This window comes from Colossoma macropomum, unplaced genomic scaffold (assembly GCF_904425465.1).
Source record: "Colossoma macropomum unplaced genomic scaffold, Colossoma_macropomum, whole genome shotgun sequence".
Lineage (NCBI taxonomy): Eukaryota > Metazoa > Chordata > Actinopteri > Characiformes > Serrasalmidae > Colossoma > Colossoma macropomum.
Window position 1 is genome coordinate 6,876,305 of NW_023494785.1, and position 18,356 is coordinate 6,894,660.

At 36.5% G+C, this 18,356-nt stretch overlaps 1 long non-coding RNA gene across 1 annotated transcript; it reads left to right on the top strand.

Moving 5' to 3' along the window:
- The first annotated feature begins 8,615 nt into the window (after nucleotides 1-8,615).
- Nucleotides 8,616-11,644, top strand: LOC118813347. Its single transcript, XR_005007632.1, has 3 exons — nucleotides 8,616-10,070; nucleotides 10,914-10,952; nucleotides 11,033-11,644. It is a non-coding gene; the product is annotated as an uncharacterized LOC118813347 (long non-coding RNA).
- Nucleotides 11,645-18,356: the final 6,712 nt, after the last annotated feature.

Here is an 18,356-nt window from a genome sequence, read left to right on the forward strand (position 1 = left end):
AAAACATAAGGCTAATCAGTTCAAAAAGTGTAAGGAAAACCCAGGGATATCATAAAATGTTGCAGTTTTATCAGTAAAAACTGTTGAGAGAAATAATTGTAGGATTAATTGTAGATGTTTTAGGAAGACCTAGAGGATGGCTAACACATGCATTCCATTTTACATTGATAAGCTATAATCTCTGACTACATGATGATGATTCTATTGATAAGCTATAATCTCTGACTACGTGATGGATGTATTCTGATCAAGCATAATGGTATCATGTGTTTTCTTGGGTATTTAATTATTTGTACAGATTTGATCACATTCCTAGTGGAATGATGATTGTGAAGACATCGCTCCAGTCATTTAAAGATGGAAGATGGCTTGATGACATCGTAATGGATGCTCAAATGTGGTATATCACTTTTTGTTTGTCTGTTTTTAATTTGTTAAAAAAAATTTATTAAAAAAAATTGAGAAATGTGTAAAGTAGGCTTATAGACTTCTGAAGAACTCTGTTATTGCTTTTCTAGAGCCTGGATTGAAGGGTCCACTGACTCCTGAACCGGACTTCATCAGCCAACGTACTTGTAAAGGAGAAAACTCTGTTAGCATTTCTTTTTATAAAATACTACAGTAATCAGACCTAGACATGCTGTGAAAAACCTTTATGTGTGTATCTCATAAAATTAGACATACCTGAAGAAAACAGAACCAACAAAGGTGAGCATTGATTTCACTTATCTCTGTCAACTATGAATGACCTGAAATTATCAAAGGAGATTCAATATATTTTTTCAGCAGTACGCTTTAGACACTGACACTACAGTAGGAGAACGCAGTGTAAGATATCTGTGTGATGAGCAATACAATATATATATGCATATATATATATATATATATATATATATATATATATATATATATATATATATATATACATATATATAATTGCAATGCATATTATATACATGATAACATGATTCAGTCATGTGCAAAAGTTGGAATTCTATTTATTTGCTGAGTTTACTGTACTGAAATGAAATAAAACAATATAGATATTTTGCACGATAAAAAGGACAAGAACATTTTATGTTTGTTTTTCTTTATATTTTTCTTGAGTGTTGAATTCAGCAAATAAACAGTAACTGTATATTAAAATGTGCAGAAATGTGTTCTCTTTGGAGAATGTGTACTTATTTTCACTTAGAAAATCAATAAAACATGCAATTTGACAAGGGGCACCCAAACTTAAATAAATAAATGATTCAGTGACTGTTATGAATTATTTTGTGACCAATCAATAATTATTCAGTGTCTATTATGACTTGTTTAGTAAATACTATGAATGATACAGTAACTAATATGAGTGATTCAGTAACTTCTATAAATTATTCAGTAACTATGGGAAATGTCACAATATTAAGCTCAAAATATGACAATAACGACCCCGTACAGTTGCACAGCTGAAGACTCATAAAACAGAAGATTACACTTTCAAAACTGGAACAATTTATGTCTTCAGTCCCCAAATGATTAAGTGTTGTTAAAAGGAAAGGTGATTTAACACAATGGTAAACATTCTCCTGTGACAACTTTTATGGAATATATTGAAGGCATCACATTTGAAATGAGCATTTATATACAAAAACAATGGAGTTTATGAGGTACAACATAAAACACTGTTTTTGTACCATTTTTATTTAATACAGGTCAAACATAATTTACAAATGACTGCTTTCTGTTTTATTAGCATTTCACATACTGGAATTGCGTTTGTATTATTATGAACCATAATCTCAAAACCAGATCCTGGAGGGCCAGAGCTCTGCATAGTTTTGCATTTTTCTGCTCTTACACAATTCATTGTTTCACCTTATTGTTTCATTATATTAAATCAATGTCATTCAACTGAATCAATAAGTCACCATTCATTCCACTGAGTAATCACTTGATCAACTGAAAAAATACTATTAAAATCAAAAATCAATTAATGATTCAATATAAGAAGCACACATGGAATTACAACTTGATAATATTGAATGATTAATGGAATTACAAGATGATAATATTGAATTATTAATAATTTAAAACAAATCACTGACAAAGCACTGACAAACATGTTTGTAAAATTAATTAATAATTAACAGACTTGAAATTTATAACAGAGAAATCTGACTTACTTAAAATGCATATTTCAGTGGATTCAGAGTGGTTTGATGTAATATGGTTCATTGTATATAAACTTACAGACTCAGATTTCTTTACAGCTGTGGTGACAATAACCAGTGGTCACAAGGTCTACAACGTAGAATATAGTCATATTATTTACAATCCAAAAATCAGTGAACACATCTTCTGAAATATTATAGGTAATGCTTACATAATGGTCAAACCTAATGGGTGCCTTGAACATTCATGAACTGAATTAATAGACTATCCAGGATTGATACAGTCATGAACTAGATTAACTGAACATCTAGGTTCAATCAAGTTTTAAATGGATTAATTGGCTAACCAATTGGCTAATCAAAAGTTATGAACTACATTTATTGGCTATCAAGAATCAGTACACTCATAAATTGGGATAACTCTCTATCCAGGATCAATAAGGTCATGAACGGTGTTAACTAGTTATCCAAGATTAATACAGACAATAATATGTCTAATTATTTTACCAGGATCACTGCAGTCATAAACTGGATTAATTGGCTACCCAGGATCAATTAGGTCATGAACTCCATTAACTAGTTATCCAAGATCAATATAGTCTATGATATGTCTTACTATCTATCTAGGATCAATACAGTCATGAACTGTATTAACTGACTATCCAGGATTGGTTTAGTCAGAAACTGGATTGACTGACTATCCAGGATCAATACAGTCAATAACTAGGTTAACTGACTATCCAGGATATATACCATCATGAACAGGATTACTTTACTGCCCAGAATCAATAGAGACATGAACAGGATCACCTGACTCAATTCAGTCAATAATAGAATTAATAGGCTATGCAGGATCAATACAGTCATGAACTGGATTAACTAACTATCCAGGGATCAACACAGTCATGAACTATATTAATTGTTTATCCAGGGAAAAACACAGTCATGAACTAGATTAATTGATTATCCAGGATCAATGCCATCATGAACTGGATTAAGTACCTATCCAGAATCAATACAGTTGTGAACTGAATTAACTAACTATCCAGGGATGGATGCAGTCATGAACTGGCTAAACTGACGATCCAGGATTAATACAGTTTTGAAATGTATTAACTGACTATCCAGGATCAGTAAAGTCATAAACTGGATTAAGTGATCACCCAGGATCAATGCAGTCAATAAGTGGATTAACAGGCCATCCAAGATCAATACAGCCATGAACTAGATTAATTGACTGTACGTGATCAGTACAGTCAGATATTGGATTTACTGACATTCCAGGATAAATGCAATCTTGAACTGGATTGAATGACTCTCACTTCCTGGTTCTCTTCCCTTGCCTAACACGCTCCAGGACATTTCCCAGAACCCCAATCATCAAGACATCACCCCTTCCACCAATCACAGGTCTCTGCCTTGTTCTCAATCACCTGAGTACTGATTCAACACACCTGTAGCTGCTTGTCTTAGACTTTAAAAGGATCCTGGTTTGTTCTCCTCTTTGTGAGGTATCGCCACACTGCTGGTAACTGAGCGGTTAGCGTCTATTTTCATGTCCTGTGTACTGAACCCATTGCCTGTTTTCTCGATTGTTTCTCTTTCAGATTTGCCCTTATTGCTCCGGTTGCCTGTGAGCTTTGATGTTGTCCGAAGCTGCACGTGCACTTTTTATCTCTGCCCATTTCTGGATTCCTGCAAAAAGCTCTTTAATTTGGCTTTATTTCACGTCGATCTGTTTCCCACCACAATCAAACTCTTCATAATGACGCAGAATGAGCTTTGATGTGTTCCGAAGCTGCACGTGCACTTTTTATCTCTGCCCATTTCTTGATTCCCGTAAAATCGTTTTTAATTTGAGTTTTTACAGGTCGATCTGTTTCCCACCACAATCGAACGCTTCATAATGACAAAAAATCAGCTTTGATGTGTTCCGAAGCTGCACGTGCACCTTTTATCTCTGCCCATTTCTGGATTCCTGCAAAAACGTCTTTAATTTGGCTTTATTTCAGGTCGATCTGTTTCCCACCACAATCGATGGCGTCAAAATGACAAAAAATCAGCTTTGATGTGTTCCGAAGCTGCACGTGCACTTTTTATCTCTGCCCATTTCTTGGTTTTCGCCGAAACGTGTATAATTTGGCTTTATTTCACGTCGATCTGTTTCCCACCAAAAACGATGGATTTATAATAGCAAAGAATGAGCTTTGATGTGTTCCGAAGCTGCACGTGCACCTGTTATCTCTGTCCATTTCTTGATTCTCGCTGCAAAGTCTTCAATTTGGCTTTATTTCAGGTCGATCTGTTTCCCACCAAAATCAAACTCTTCACAATGGTAACGATTGAGCTTTGATGTTTTCTGAAGCTGCACGTGCACTTTTTATCTCTGCCCATATCTTGGTTCTGGATGAAACGTCTTTAATTTGACTTTATTACACGTCGATCTGTTTCCCACCACAATCGAACACTTCATAAAGAATGAGCTCCGATCTGATCCACAGGCAAACGATCGCTTTGTATTTCGGTCCATTTCACCCGCTTTGCATGTTATCCCTCCATTCAATGGACGTAATCAGTAGCCAGCAGGCCCATTGATATGGTTAAGTACGGACCTCCTGCACCTGATAGAAGGTGAATGTAGTTGTCATGTGGTTGTCATCTATTCCTATAGTTCATCAACCAGACCAATAAGGAGCCAGTGATGTCCACCAATTGCGAGTGACAACAGCCAATGAAACGCGAAGATTTGCGGACGCGCTTCATTCCGGCAGTGCCATCAAACAGGTGAGCATCTTTTCATAATACAGCTAACTAAAACAAACATTTGAGTAGGATTGGTGTTGTTGTGATCGCCTTTGAAGCGCACGGTTCTCGACCATTTTCGCCCATAGCGACAAAATAGCATTGGTTTGTTGTTTTGCTTTAATTTGCTTTTTCACGGATACGCGATACAAGTGGGCCGTCGCCTAAGGCGACAACGTGCTAGCTAGCTAGCTAGGTTAGTAGCTAGCTTTCTAGCTAACAGCTAACTTGTTCATGTAGCATCGTAAGCTAAGTAGCTAACCTTAGCTAGCCAGTTAATCTTGTCTGTCAGAACAAGCCGTCAGATTTTAGCAGTTTGAGTTTCAGAAATCCACAGTATGATGTAAAATATGTGTTTCTGAGCGTTTTATGACTTTACAGCACGGAGAGGCGCGGTGAAAAGCTGGGTATGAAAAGAATCGTGTGGTTTGCCTGTCATTTGAAGGCCCTGCCTTCGCTGTAGCGCTGCATTTTCGCGGTTTTTTAATTAAATCAGCTGAAAAAATGCATCTTTCTGTTCAAATGGCTGCTTTTAAATCTGATGCAGTTGAAGTAACTTTATCCAGCTACCGCTTGCCTCAAAGCTAAGCTAAACTAATGCTAACTAATTGTAACGCGAGCGTTCAGCTGCTTCTTTCGGCTGAATACTGCCAACGCTAACTAGCTGTGTCGCTAATCGTGCTAACGTTTGTAAAGTTGTGCTGCATGTGAAGGCAGCACATTATCGAGATACAGCAGCCCTTCTGTGTTCTTACAAAAGATGGTCCACTTTCACTTTACTGAAGTGCTCATCTTAACATATTGTAGACTTGATCTAAGTTTTTAGACCTAAGCTTTTAGGTTTTGTAACTAGCATGTCTTCTGTCTGTCTTGCTGAAGGTAAGTTCTATGAAATGTTAGATTAAACACTGTATAGAAAATGTTGTCTGTTTCAGGAATAATAGACATACCATTATCAACGTATGATTAAAAGAATTTCTGTAATTTGAGATCATCAGATAAATAACTAGCCTGCAGTTGTGGGGTTTAATATTGGCTCTTATCATGAAACTAACACAAGTCCCTGTTTATGTAAAGATTTTAGTATACTTCTGGCATTCTTTAGTGTTTAATTAGGTATCAGCAACAAGCTATCAAAGCAAATTCTGCAATATTTTAAAAACAAAATGTATTACATAAACTGGCTGCTTTGAGTTGGCATTTTGAGTATGCTTTGTAATCTTACAATAGCTAATTGTCATTATTAATATGGTGGTTAATATAAGCCAGATATGCCACTAAAATGTAGTTTAACTATTTATATCTGTTCATTTCAGATAAGGGAAAAGCCAGTGCTACAGGAAATTTAAGGTAAAGCTGTTGAAAAAGTACCTTGATGCTCGTCCTGAGAAGGTTTATGTAAGTGACGTCCTTTCCAGCCTCACCACTTCAGACAGAACCAGATGTACTTCACCCTATCATGGTGAGCTGCCCGATGAAATGCCACAGAGTAGTAATTGTTCTGAGACTGCACACACAAAGGCAAAGAGGAAGGAGCTCAATGCCTGGGATGCAGTCAAGGATGACATGCTTAAGGTGGCGTTTGAATGTTCGGCTCTAACCACTAATCAGTGTGTTGTGTGCTAAGAACATGTTGATTTTAGATGCTTAGACTGCAGTCACACAGCAGTCTTTTGTGAGCCGTGTTTGAGAAAGTCACACAGAAATTTGCTGCACCTACCTGAAAAGTGGAATGTAAGAAAAATAATGTTCACACATGCACATACACACTTCAATTTCATTATTTTATGGCATTAGCTATCAGTTGATATTGGGGATTGTTGTGGTTTTGTAATATAGTGAAGAGATTATGTTCTTTCTTTTCACCCCCCACCTCACAAACAGAATGCCTACTTCGAGCCATCTTCACTAATGTTACATTTAGTTGTTTCTGGACAAGTAATTTGATCTTATGGAATGTAGAGCAAACATTGCAGTAGTTGATCAAATTAATCATCAGTTGTACCAGTAGCAGTCCTTGGGCTCTTGTTGATATCTAAAGTGATTTTCAACAGATTGATCTGGTCTACTTAACATTGGTTTTGATACCATTTAAATCCTTATTTCTTGTTTTTATTCCAACAGGCAGACTGTGCAACGTCAGCATCACTCTATGCGAGTGTGAACCTGAAGTCTGCACTCTAGTAAGATATGGACTCTGGCCAGCAACAGCAGAAAAGCCTCAGACAGCCTTCTCAATCTCTCTCTCTAGAGCTGTTTATATTTTTGTCACTGGAGTGTCAGGTTTCAGTTGATGGCTTTTGTAATACACTGCGATGGAAAAGCAGCCTCACACTTGCAGAGGTAAGACAGCCCTTGTTTAAAGGATCCACATCATGGAAAATGAACATCTGTGATACAGTGAATTGTTTATACACTGGGATTGCCTGTTTATGTATATCTATCTAGTAAGTTGTTATACATTTTGACCTGAAGAATGTTATTAATTAATCTGGTTGTGTTTTCATGGTTGGTCAATAGAAATGTATAGATGGTCCTGCTGTTCAGTGGGTATCACAGGCCCTAATGTTTTTAAGAAAAATGTTTGCTATACCATCATGCAGCCATCCCCAGCATGTACTGTTGATGACAAACAGGATAACTTTAGGTTCCTATGTTTTTTGCACTCATTTCTGATATTTTCATCTGCATGATGAGAACGGAACTTGAATTCAGCTAAACAGGCAACTTCATTCCACTCATTAATGCTTGTTTTGACCCTGCTATATGTGCTAGAATCTTGCTTTTTGCTGACATAGGCATCTGATATGTTCTCTAGCTGTACATCTGAGGTATATAGTCTGATAAGTAGAGCATTCTGACATTCTGCAACTCAGGGCTGTTTTCAGATGCAAATTGCCTGCTTGTGGCCTATCTGTTTGCAGTCTTTGCCAGTTTCTTTTGAGCCCTGTGATCCGTAAGGTGTCCATGTTCACAGGATCACTTGTCACTGTTAGTTTCTTGCATTTCACTCCATTCTCAGTAAACCGTTGAAAAAGTTGTGTAAAAAGCCCCAGACAGTGGTGTTAGTGGGGACTGCTACACCATGTTCGAAGACTTAAACCATTTATTTAGCCAAATGATCTTTCAACACAAATTTTTGCAAGAAATGCCAGTCTGGCTGGTTTTAAAGCAGTTATGTGATATGACTCGTACAAAATGTACAATTTTTGACATTTTATTAAGTAAAGAGAGCCTGTTCCTGTAGAAGAATTAACTACATTGTACATTTAACTGTTTGCAATGCCTGTGTGTGTGTGTGTGTGTGTGTGTGTGTGTGTGTGTGTGTGTGGTGTGTTGTTTTTTCCTTTTGACATAGGTTGGCCTATCCCCTGTATGTCATCAGTGAGCTTCTCCAAAGATGTGAGGACAAGCACATACGTCTGCATGTAGTCTATGACATATGCATGTGTTGTTGCCTCACATATGCGTGTAAGTAAATTATTTGCTGCCTAAAACTGAATGTAGTTGGTTAATGGTTAAATGTAACCTTAAATCACTTCTGTATCTTGTAGTCTGTTTTAAACACTCTCTGATATTACTTGCTTACTGTATGTAAAACCTCAATACTTATTACTTAAAGATTATGTATAGCACCCGACGGCTTGATGGGTTTGGACTTACAGATGAAGAAAGAATGGAGAGACTGTGGTCGTTCCTCAGAAGGTTTGCCAGAGTAACAAAGGAGATGACTCCATCTCACCGACTGGATCTGCTTACAGATGCCCTTCTTCATTATGCATGGTTTGTCAGCTAATTTACTCAGTCAGAAATTTAGTTTGGTAGTAGTTTAAAGGGGACCTATTATCCTTTTAGATTTTTTTTCCCTTTCCTTTAGTGTGTTATAGGGGTGGGGGGGTAGATTCTTAGATACATCGCGATGCGGACGTGGATGATTCTAAATCGATTCACAAATATCAAATCGATTTTCTAAATTTTAATAACATAATGTTGACAGAACACAATAGGCGGAACTTTGCGAAGTGCAGAAGAGCATCGATACGAGCAGCTGTAGATACCACACCGGTATCTACAGCTGCTCAGGAGAGAAGGGTCTGTCTGCTAGTGATGTTACGTTTGTGAACAACTCAGTTCTTTTCAGCAGGAGCCCAATCGTACTGTTTGAGCTGTTCTTTTTATTGTTGTGCGCAAACTTCACTACCTGCCCTAAACTGTACTTCGCTCCCCACTGAACAGTGAGAACCAGCCCATCATGGGAGACAGTGTCACGTTAGACTTTTTAAAGGCAGAATGAGCTGGATTTCTGTTGCTGTTTAAACACCATTCAAAGTTGACAGACAGCGCAGTGGTGGTCGAGCAAGCTAGAGACTGAATGAAGAGAGGGAGCAATGTTAGTGAGACAAGGCAGTAATTTCAGAGGAATAAAACTTCCTCTGATTGTTTCACGGCGGTTATGGTCTAACGCCTCCGCACAACCCTGTGGGAAGAATTTCATGTGAATGCTGTCTGCTGCTGTGGCCTCTCTTTGCTCTGCATGCCCTGGTCTGCAGACCGCAAGATGGGTGGAACCGCTCTGGAGGTTCACTTGTTGGAGCGGAGTTGGTGAGTTGACCAATTAGAGTACACTGGGCTCACTGGGAGGCAGAGCTGAATAGAAATATACAGTATGAGGAAAATTATTTATTTTTGAAACATTTAAATCTATTCTACTAGACCCCAAAAATAAAATTATGAACATTAATAATGAGCATTATAGGTCCCCTTTGAATTTAGTTTTATTGTCTGTCCAGTCACAAATTTTATAACATGCAGCTCCTGCAGAGAGTTGAAAAGGCAGAGAAAATGTCTGTTCTTGCTGCTGAAGAAATCTCATTAGTAATCAAAGAGGCACCAGGTAAACCTTGCACATACAATACGTATGTCAAACAATGAGTGTTCAGTTTCAGAATGGGTCGCATGCTTATGGACACACTGCGTGCAGAGTTGAGTATGCCACCTTGACAGTTTCTGTTCTTTACTTTTGTTAAATTCTAGTGTTGATTACTGAGCGAGACATGGAGAGATGGAAGAAGACAGAGACTGAGCTTGCCCAACAGAAACCAAAGCCTAAAAGTAAATACTTTCTATTTTTATCATTAAAGAATATGTGCAAATCAAAGGGTTATGGCAATAACCCAACAACCATGTATAAAGTAATCAATTCCAATTATAGGCTTTGTGAGTGTAGTGGGTTAGTTTGTAGTTGTTGTTGTTGTTGTTGTTGTTGTTGTTGTTGTTGTTGTTGTTGTTACTCCATTTCCAATACTGTGCAAATGTGTCAGAGACCTAAGCACCTGTTTTTATCTTGTCAATAAGTATTTTGATTGTGAAAACACCATACATACATTACAATTGAAGCAACTAAACAAATGCATAAAAAGTAGAGGTGGGAATCTCTAGGCACCTCACGATTCGATTACAATTCAGAGGGCTGCGATGCGATTATAAAACGATTATCGCTGCATCTCGATGCATCTTTTTTTCTATATAGCATTTGTTTTCTCACCGTGTGAGCTCAAGTTTCGAGTTCAAGTTTCAAGTTTATTTGTCATTTGCACAACATGTCAGGACATTTATGCATTGAAATGCTTGTGGTGAGGCTCAGCTAATCACTCTACAGAAAGTAAATAAGTAAAAATAAAAATACAAGAAAAACCAACTGAAAAATATTAAATATACACAGAATATAGGGACAATATACATTTTAAAGTGACTAAGTAACTTGGTGTTATTGTTATTTAAAGTGACTTGGTACTTTTAAAGCAAAGTATTTGTAATGATCCATAATGAATTTACTTCCGATATCTTTTTTTAATAAAACAAATGGAAGTGATGTGGCAAGTGAACTAGAAGGCTCTCATTGTCAGTAATGTTTTTGATCGTCTGTCTCATTGTTATCCTGATTATGTACTGCAGGTCTGGGGGTGATCAATCGTGTATGGCAGATAAAGCAGAGTAAGTAAACCAAATACGTTTTACAGATTCTGTTTACAAATTTGTGCCATGGAATAATATGAACCTATTGGTCATTGTAGACTTGAGGCATCTTTGCTGAATTTGGAGAAAAAACACTGTATTGAAAGAAGATGGCAGGAATGCAATTCAAACTTCCAGTCTAGCCTGAAAGATGTTGACAGTGACTTCAGAGGACAACTCATCTGCAAAGCTAGAACTGAAGCAACTGAACATTTTCAATGTACCAAACCAGCTTTATTACTAATTTCTTTAAACAGAAATTTAATAGCGGAAAAACACCAGGTAAAGTGCAAACAGGCTTATAGTTCTGTTGATCTTATTTTAGCCTTTGTGAACATGTACTAAAGTCCAGCTATGTTATTAAATGAAGCAGAACATGTTACATGGTAATTCCATAAGTCATTAGAATTCATTTGCGCTGGCAGAGATAACACATTTTGTTTGAAATGAGAGGCAGTATGTGACCATAACTGACAGACAGAACACAGAGCGCCACTTCATTGTAGCATTCTTCTTCTCGTCAGCAAAGTGGTTTTTGCAGATGCAGCAAAGGTTGCTTGAATCTGAAAGGTTAAACAAATACATGGTAGCAAATACTTAATTTTAATTTGCAACATAAATATGCAAGTGCATCAATGTATAAAGTGTACAAATAAATCCTTCACAATTAATGATAACTTCATCTTCACTGGGAACTGGCCTACTGTCTGCAGGGCTGCACAGGGCTTCATTTTTCTGTCCTGTGGAGATAAAAAAGAGGGGGGAAAAAACACTAACACGATTTCCTTAAGAATACAAGGGGAAAAAAAAAGTAGTGTCAATTACTAAGGGCATTACAGTTTATACCACAATTTTGGGGTGGGGGGTTCTTATACGTAGAGCATTAATGTACATTTTAATCAATTGTTACAAATCTGCCATTTTATTTAGCACACCTTGTAACAGAGAGCAGGTGTTGTTTGGGTGGTGGGGTCGTTCTCAGCAAGTGGTGGTGGTGTATTGGTGTGTGTGGCACTGGTAAGAGTGGATAAGACAGAGCAGTGCTGCTGGAGTTTTGTGTCCACTCACTGTCCACTTTCCTACCTTGTTGGTCAAGCTTGTAGATGTGAAGTCAGAGATAGGAGCTCATGTGTTGCTGCACAGTTTGTGCTGGTCATCCTGGTCGTCCAATCTTATCTGCAAAGGGACGGTGTGGGTGCAGATTTTCACTCCAAACAAGCTGGAGCACACCTGATTCTACTTGTCTAAACAGTTGGTATTAGGCCCAATCCCATTTCACCCCTTGCCCCTACTACTCAGCCCTTAGCCCTCTGTTTTGCATGTTCATGTCTAGGGGTAGGGTGTCCCAATTTTTTTTGAGATAGAGGGGTAGGGCAAAGTGTTAGAGCTACATAGCCCTCCAAACGGAGGGTTTTCAGAGGCACTCCAAACAGAGTGTTATGAGAAACAAGAAAAACTGGCAAGACGGCTGCGCGAGCGACCAAAGAAACCCATTTTCTTTGTTTTTCTTTAAATTACGATAATCATTGTATTATTAGTTTAATGACATTTCAATGTATTATGGCTGTTTTCCTTATAATGAGCATAAAAAAATTGCTAAAGTATGCTAATGTCACGGTAGCTAGCTAGCTAATTTTCCCGTTACACCTTAACTAGTCCAGCAGTTCTGACACCTGAAGCACCAGAATGTAACTGCTGCACCATTTAAGGTGGAATGTGAAAATTCAAACAAGAAGCTGGTGAATATCTGACTTCAGCTTCTTATCACTAAAGAATTAGGTGTGGACGATAATAAGTAATAGTCTTATCCCCCCCCTCTTTGAAGGCATATGACGCCCTAAATGTAACAAAAGCCCAGCAGGAGGTTGCTGAACTTTTCCCTTCTCTGCTATCACTGAAGACAGGCTGGGTCGCACTAGTTGCCTGTTAATGAAGCAGTGGTGGTCTTTTTTTTTTTTTTTGGAGGGTTGTCCCATTTCGTAGGGCAAGATTTCAACCACTACCCATTGTAACTCTGTTCCAAGGGGTTAGGGTGACACTTGAAAACAAGGGGTAGGGGTAAAAAGAAGAAATGGATTTAGGCCCTAGTCTTCAAGCATTTCATCAGGTGACCTCTTGCTTTGTTAGAGTGAAAACCTGCAGCCACACCGGCCCTCTGCAGATAAGATTGGACACCCCTGCTCTAGTCCTTCATGAGTGGTCACAGTTTGGTGGATTATTCAGTCCAGCAGTGACAGATTTAAGAACTAACATGAACAATTAACACCTGCTCAGGCTGAAACAAAGTATGCAGAGAAACAGACAGACTACAGTCTGTACCTGTAGAACTACAATGTGCTCCTATATGGTCAGTGGAGCTGATAAGATGGAAAAAGAGTTTAGATACAAGGAAGTGTACTTAGATTTTTTTCAGACTGACAGCCTAAATCCAATTTTTGCCATATTCAGATTGCATCCAGGTTTATTTTTGATAGTCTGGACAGCAAAAAAAACAAAAACATGAAATACAATTTTTGTGAATCTGCTCCAAACCACATTTGGAGGAGGTTTAAAATTCAATTCCAATTGGATTTTTACAGATGTGTCTCAATCTGGACAGCTCTGGCCACTCAAAAAGGTTTTCAAAGTGTCTTTCGTGTCACTCACAATGAGAAGGAACAACAAGGTAAAACCCAGAGTGACGGAAGATATGCCTTCAAGAAGATTCATGCTTATGCCAAAGAATTTTTAAGAATTTGTAGGGTAAGAGGGCAACACCATCACTTCTGAATCCATGTTTGAAATCCGCATCACCAGCGTAGCTACATAATTACCGATGCCTACGTGGTTACTTACAACAACCCATGCAGACTGGTGATGTCTGGAGCTAACTGCCATGTTTAGTAAGAGAGTTACAGCAGAAAAAACACACACACCACACTAAACTTTGCAGGACACCAGCCTTCCAAGGCTGCACCGTTCACCACCTCTGCTCTAACCCATCAGCATAGCCAGTTTCTGAGCACACCATTGTTTAGTGGACTAATGCCCCATTTTCAACCCAATTTTTAGACATAGAATTATATACATGTAATGTTAAAAATAGCATGTTTAGAGATGTTTTATGATGTTAAATGTTTTTAATCTGTTCTAAAACTTTGAAGAAGAAAATGTACAAGAGCCATACATTTATTAATAAGGCTGATGAGAATAATGTACACTTTTTAAAGTTTGGAAAAGGATAAACTCATGTAATGTAAACGTGCAGAAAATCTACATAATGTTCACACTGACAACTACAAATACCTTTAGCTGTACTGGTCACTGGCCTACTGTCCGCAGGGTTGCACACAGCTCCACTTCTCTGACCTGTGCACACAAAAACAGTAATTTTATTAATTACTGCATTAATATAACTGGTTTATGGAATAAAATGTGTTGTGTGCAATTTAATGCCAAGTTGGAAAATGGAAACATACCATCTATACACATGGCCTCTAATATCTCCTCTGCCGTCTCTTCTGGGGAGCACTCTGCTGCAACCACCTCTGAGGTAATGAAAATAAGGTAGATACAGTGACACAGAGAAAGGTTGTCATGACCATCTCACATTGTGCTTTTTGGTAAGCAAGTCAGTATGTTAAGAACTGTTTTGCTTTTTATTTTAAGAATGATGCACTTTCCTCTGGGAAATAACAGCACTCATTTATTTAATTTATAACTGTGAAAGTATACAACTGTTAGGACCAAGCCTCAGCAATTGTAAATATAAAAATTGTGACTTATTAGCATAATACATGGAGGCAGGTGTTTAACAGAGAAGAACTGTAATTTATGATTTGGTCCACATCAAAGCCTGTTGTACCAACTTGTGCTTGGGAATAATCCGAAAACATCTTTTTTATTAATGCTAATTGAAAAAGAAAATCAGCAGCATATTGTCTACACACATGGCCTCTAATATTTCTACTGCTGTCTGTTTTTGGTGGCTTTCTGCAGTAGTCAACTCTGATTCTATGGAGGTAATGAAGATAAGGTACACAGAGAGAAAGGTGAGGTAAATATCAAAAAATAAAAGCTGAAATTCCATCAACTCATTCATCTTTTGATCTCAAAGCCAAATGTCATCATTGTATAGCAAAATCAACAGGATTGTCCTTCCCGTTCCAATACTTTTGGAGGAGATTGTGTATACCTTTAGCTATACCTTTAGATCGTTTAGAAGTTAAAGAAAAAAAGTAACAGAAAAGAAAAATAAATAAATAAATAAAGGCTTCACTTTGACTCATCAGTACAGCCAACAACCTTCCTCTTGCTTTTCAGTCGATGTTGTATGGCTAATATACCGAGCTACACAGGTCCAGCAGACTAGTACACTAAAAACTGCGAAGCATAAATGAACTAAAGTAAAACATCAATATTTCAGGCAAATGTATATCTGCAGCATACTGACAATTACCATGGAAAATCATTTTGATGTGTTTCCATTGGTCTGACAGTCTGCTTTTTAATTACATAATTTAATATTTGATAATTTAACTATTGTTTATGGTAACCAACTGTACTATACAGATGTGACCGTGTCTACAGCACAAGCAATTACAATCAAATCATTTGAGACAAATATACCTTTCAAATTTGCAAGTGATAAATATATTGACCTACTTATTTGAAAGGAAATGCTCTTTGCATGCTGCAAAATTGCTGCCAACTGCTGCCGCCCATAAAGACATGACAAGCATTTAGTTTCCTTAAGCTTATTTCATTGAGAACATGTTTCTTTATTTACTCTGTCATTAGTGATTAATTGGGTTATTTTGTGAATTTGTGGTCTTTATTTTTTCTATTTTCTATTGTTTTTGTGAGTATTTATTTTAGTTTATTATAGTAAAATTTTGGGAGTGTCTGTTCAACATAAATGATGGAACTAAACTAACTTTGTGTAAATAGACCACAATATAGAAATATGTACACATATGCAGTTGTGACTGCATCTGTCTTTTTTCTGAATTTATACAAACACTATTTCATTTTATGGTAAATTTGTTTTGGCTAGTTTATGTTTATTAACAGAGACCTACAGATGCAGTTTAGTAAAGGAAACTCATTTGTGAAGCTGAGTTTAAAGCAAGTTTTTATTAAACTTGTAACTAAGTTGCAAATAAATCTTAAACTGAAACTTTGTTTGTTTGCAAAAAGTTATTTCATGGACACCTAATGGAAATTGTTTGCCATCAGTGTTTTGTGCTTATGATAATTTTAATAGATGTCAGCATCAGACTTATTGATGACATTCTATTAAAAGACTGGTTTACCTAGAGTGACACTGGAGTATTTTCACCTAAAATGAGTTAATGAAGCGAGTCTTGTTACAAAAATGGTAATAGGACATCAGAGTCATAATTAATCTTTTAGTACTTTCACTTTTGATACTTAAGTACATTTGAAGGCAAATACTTCTGTACTTTTACTCAAGTGGAGATCTAAAGGGAGGAACTTCTACTTTTACTGGAGTAATTTTTTACCTTGGGTATCTCTACTTTAACTCAAGTACATGATTTTTGTACTTCGTCCACCACTGCTTTTAAATTTACATTTACATTTCAGATGAATTGCAATCTACGCCAAAATAAATTCCAAACACAAAAATGCATTTTAGAATATATTGCCATATCAATAATATCAGTAAATATATTTTAAAATGCACTCATGTTAAAATTTGCGGGGAAATATTACACACATAAATGTTCTATAGAAAAATACATGTATGTAAATGTATGAACATTGCCAAAATATAATACTGTCTAATGTACTTTACTACTTGGAAACCTTTTGAAGTGAATTTGTATGAATGAATTTGTGCTCCAGTATCTTAATTGTAAATGTTGGTAAAAGGACCTTTAACAGGACAAAGGCAAGTGTTGTAGATATTGATACACTGTGAAAAGGTAGTTTGACAATCTGATATCTTGTTTATTTGGCATACATTTTATGTGAGTGTCTTAATGCAAAGTACAATGAAAAACACAGAAGTCAGTACTGTTCATTCAGTTCATGTATATTTATTTACATCTTTAACCTTCATTATAATGACATACAATTGAAAATATAATAACAAATACAAATAAATGCATTTTAAATGTATATTTTAGAAATAGATTTTTGGCAATTTTCATATATTGCAAAAACATATTTTGTAAATATATATGAAATATATATTTTCTCCCTTTGGGAGACTAATCTTAATTTTGCTAAAACTCCCTGATGGGCTGATTTCTGCTTCTGTTTAACACTACTCGCACTCTATTTAAGGTAAGCTGAACTAGACCGCACATTTTGTTAAACTTGGCGAGGATAATTAAACATTGTATTGATATTGTTTTGTAGGCTTATGGCAAATCAATGGATATTTTGGATTCAAATAATAATAAAGGGCGAACTTAAAATGTGAATGGAAATAACAGGGAAAGCAGTTCAGTTTTATTGTAGAAATTACATCATTAGATATATAATTGTGTAATGAACATTTCATCTTCTAGATGCTTGAGGTCCCTGTCTTATAAATTAAGAGTCCAAGTTTTTTGCATTTCCTTTCCTACTTTCTTTCTTGTTTTGCTGTGATTGTTTTGGTAATGCTTTGAAAAATAATTACTACATTTATTAACATTAACAAACCATGAACATCAACATTATTAACACATAAACAATGTTTACAAAGTATTTAACGTGCACTTGTATTAATTATGTTTGTTAGTGTCAATTAAATAAAGAACACTTGAATTCTATAATTTTTTTTTCTATCTATGACTTTTTTTTACTTTTTATTATTATTATTTTTTTTTACTTTTTTTCTTGTTTATATCTGTGGATTTATTCATTTGCCAATAACTCAATACAATTATATATAGTTATTATTTATTATTTCATTTAATGTTGAAGAACTATAGCGCAAATTCAACATTTCTTTAAGATGTCTTTTTACGGTTATCGTGTATTTTTTCATGCCTTTAAATCTCTCACTTCATTCTCAGTCTCAGCCTTTTGAGAATGGGGCGTCCCCTCCACACACACAAACACACAAACCTATCGACCTTCTCAGGTAGCAGAGCAGTTCTGTGAACAGGACGGAACAAATGCACCTGAAAAAAGGAGAAGCACTTCAAAGAGTAAAAATAATATAGTGCTGGATAATTCACTGATGAGTCGAATGAAACGATGGAAAAATGAAAGACGTGGCCACCGCTAATGAAAGCGGCCCCGAAGTGGTAACCGTTAATGAAAGTGGCCGAGATGTGGCGACCGTTAATAAAAGCACACACACACACACACACATGTTGTCATGGCTACCTGATGTCATAATTCGGGGTATGGCATCACTAAAGCTTGATTCTACAGTTTCCATGG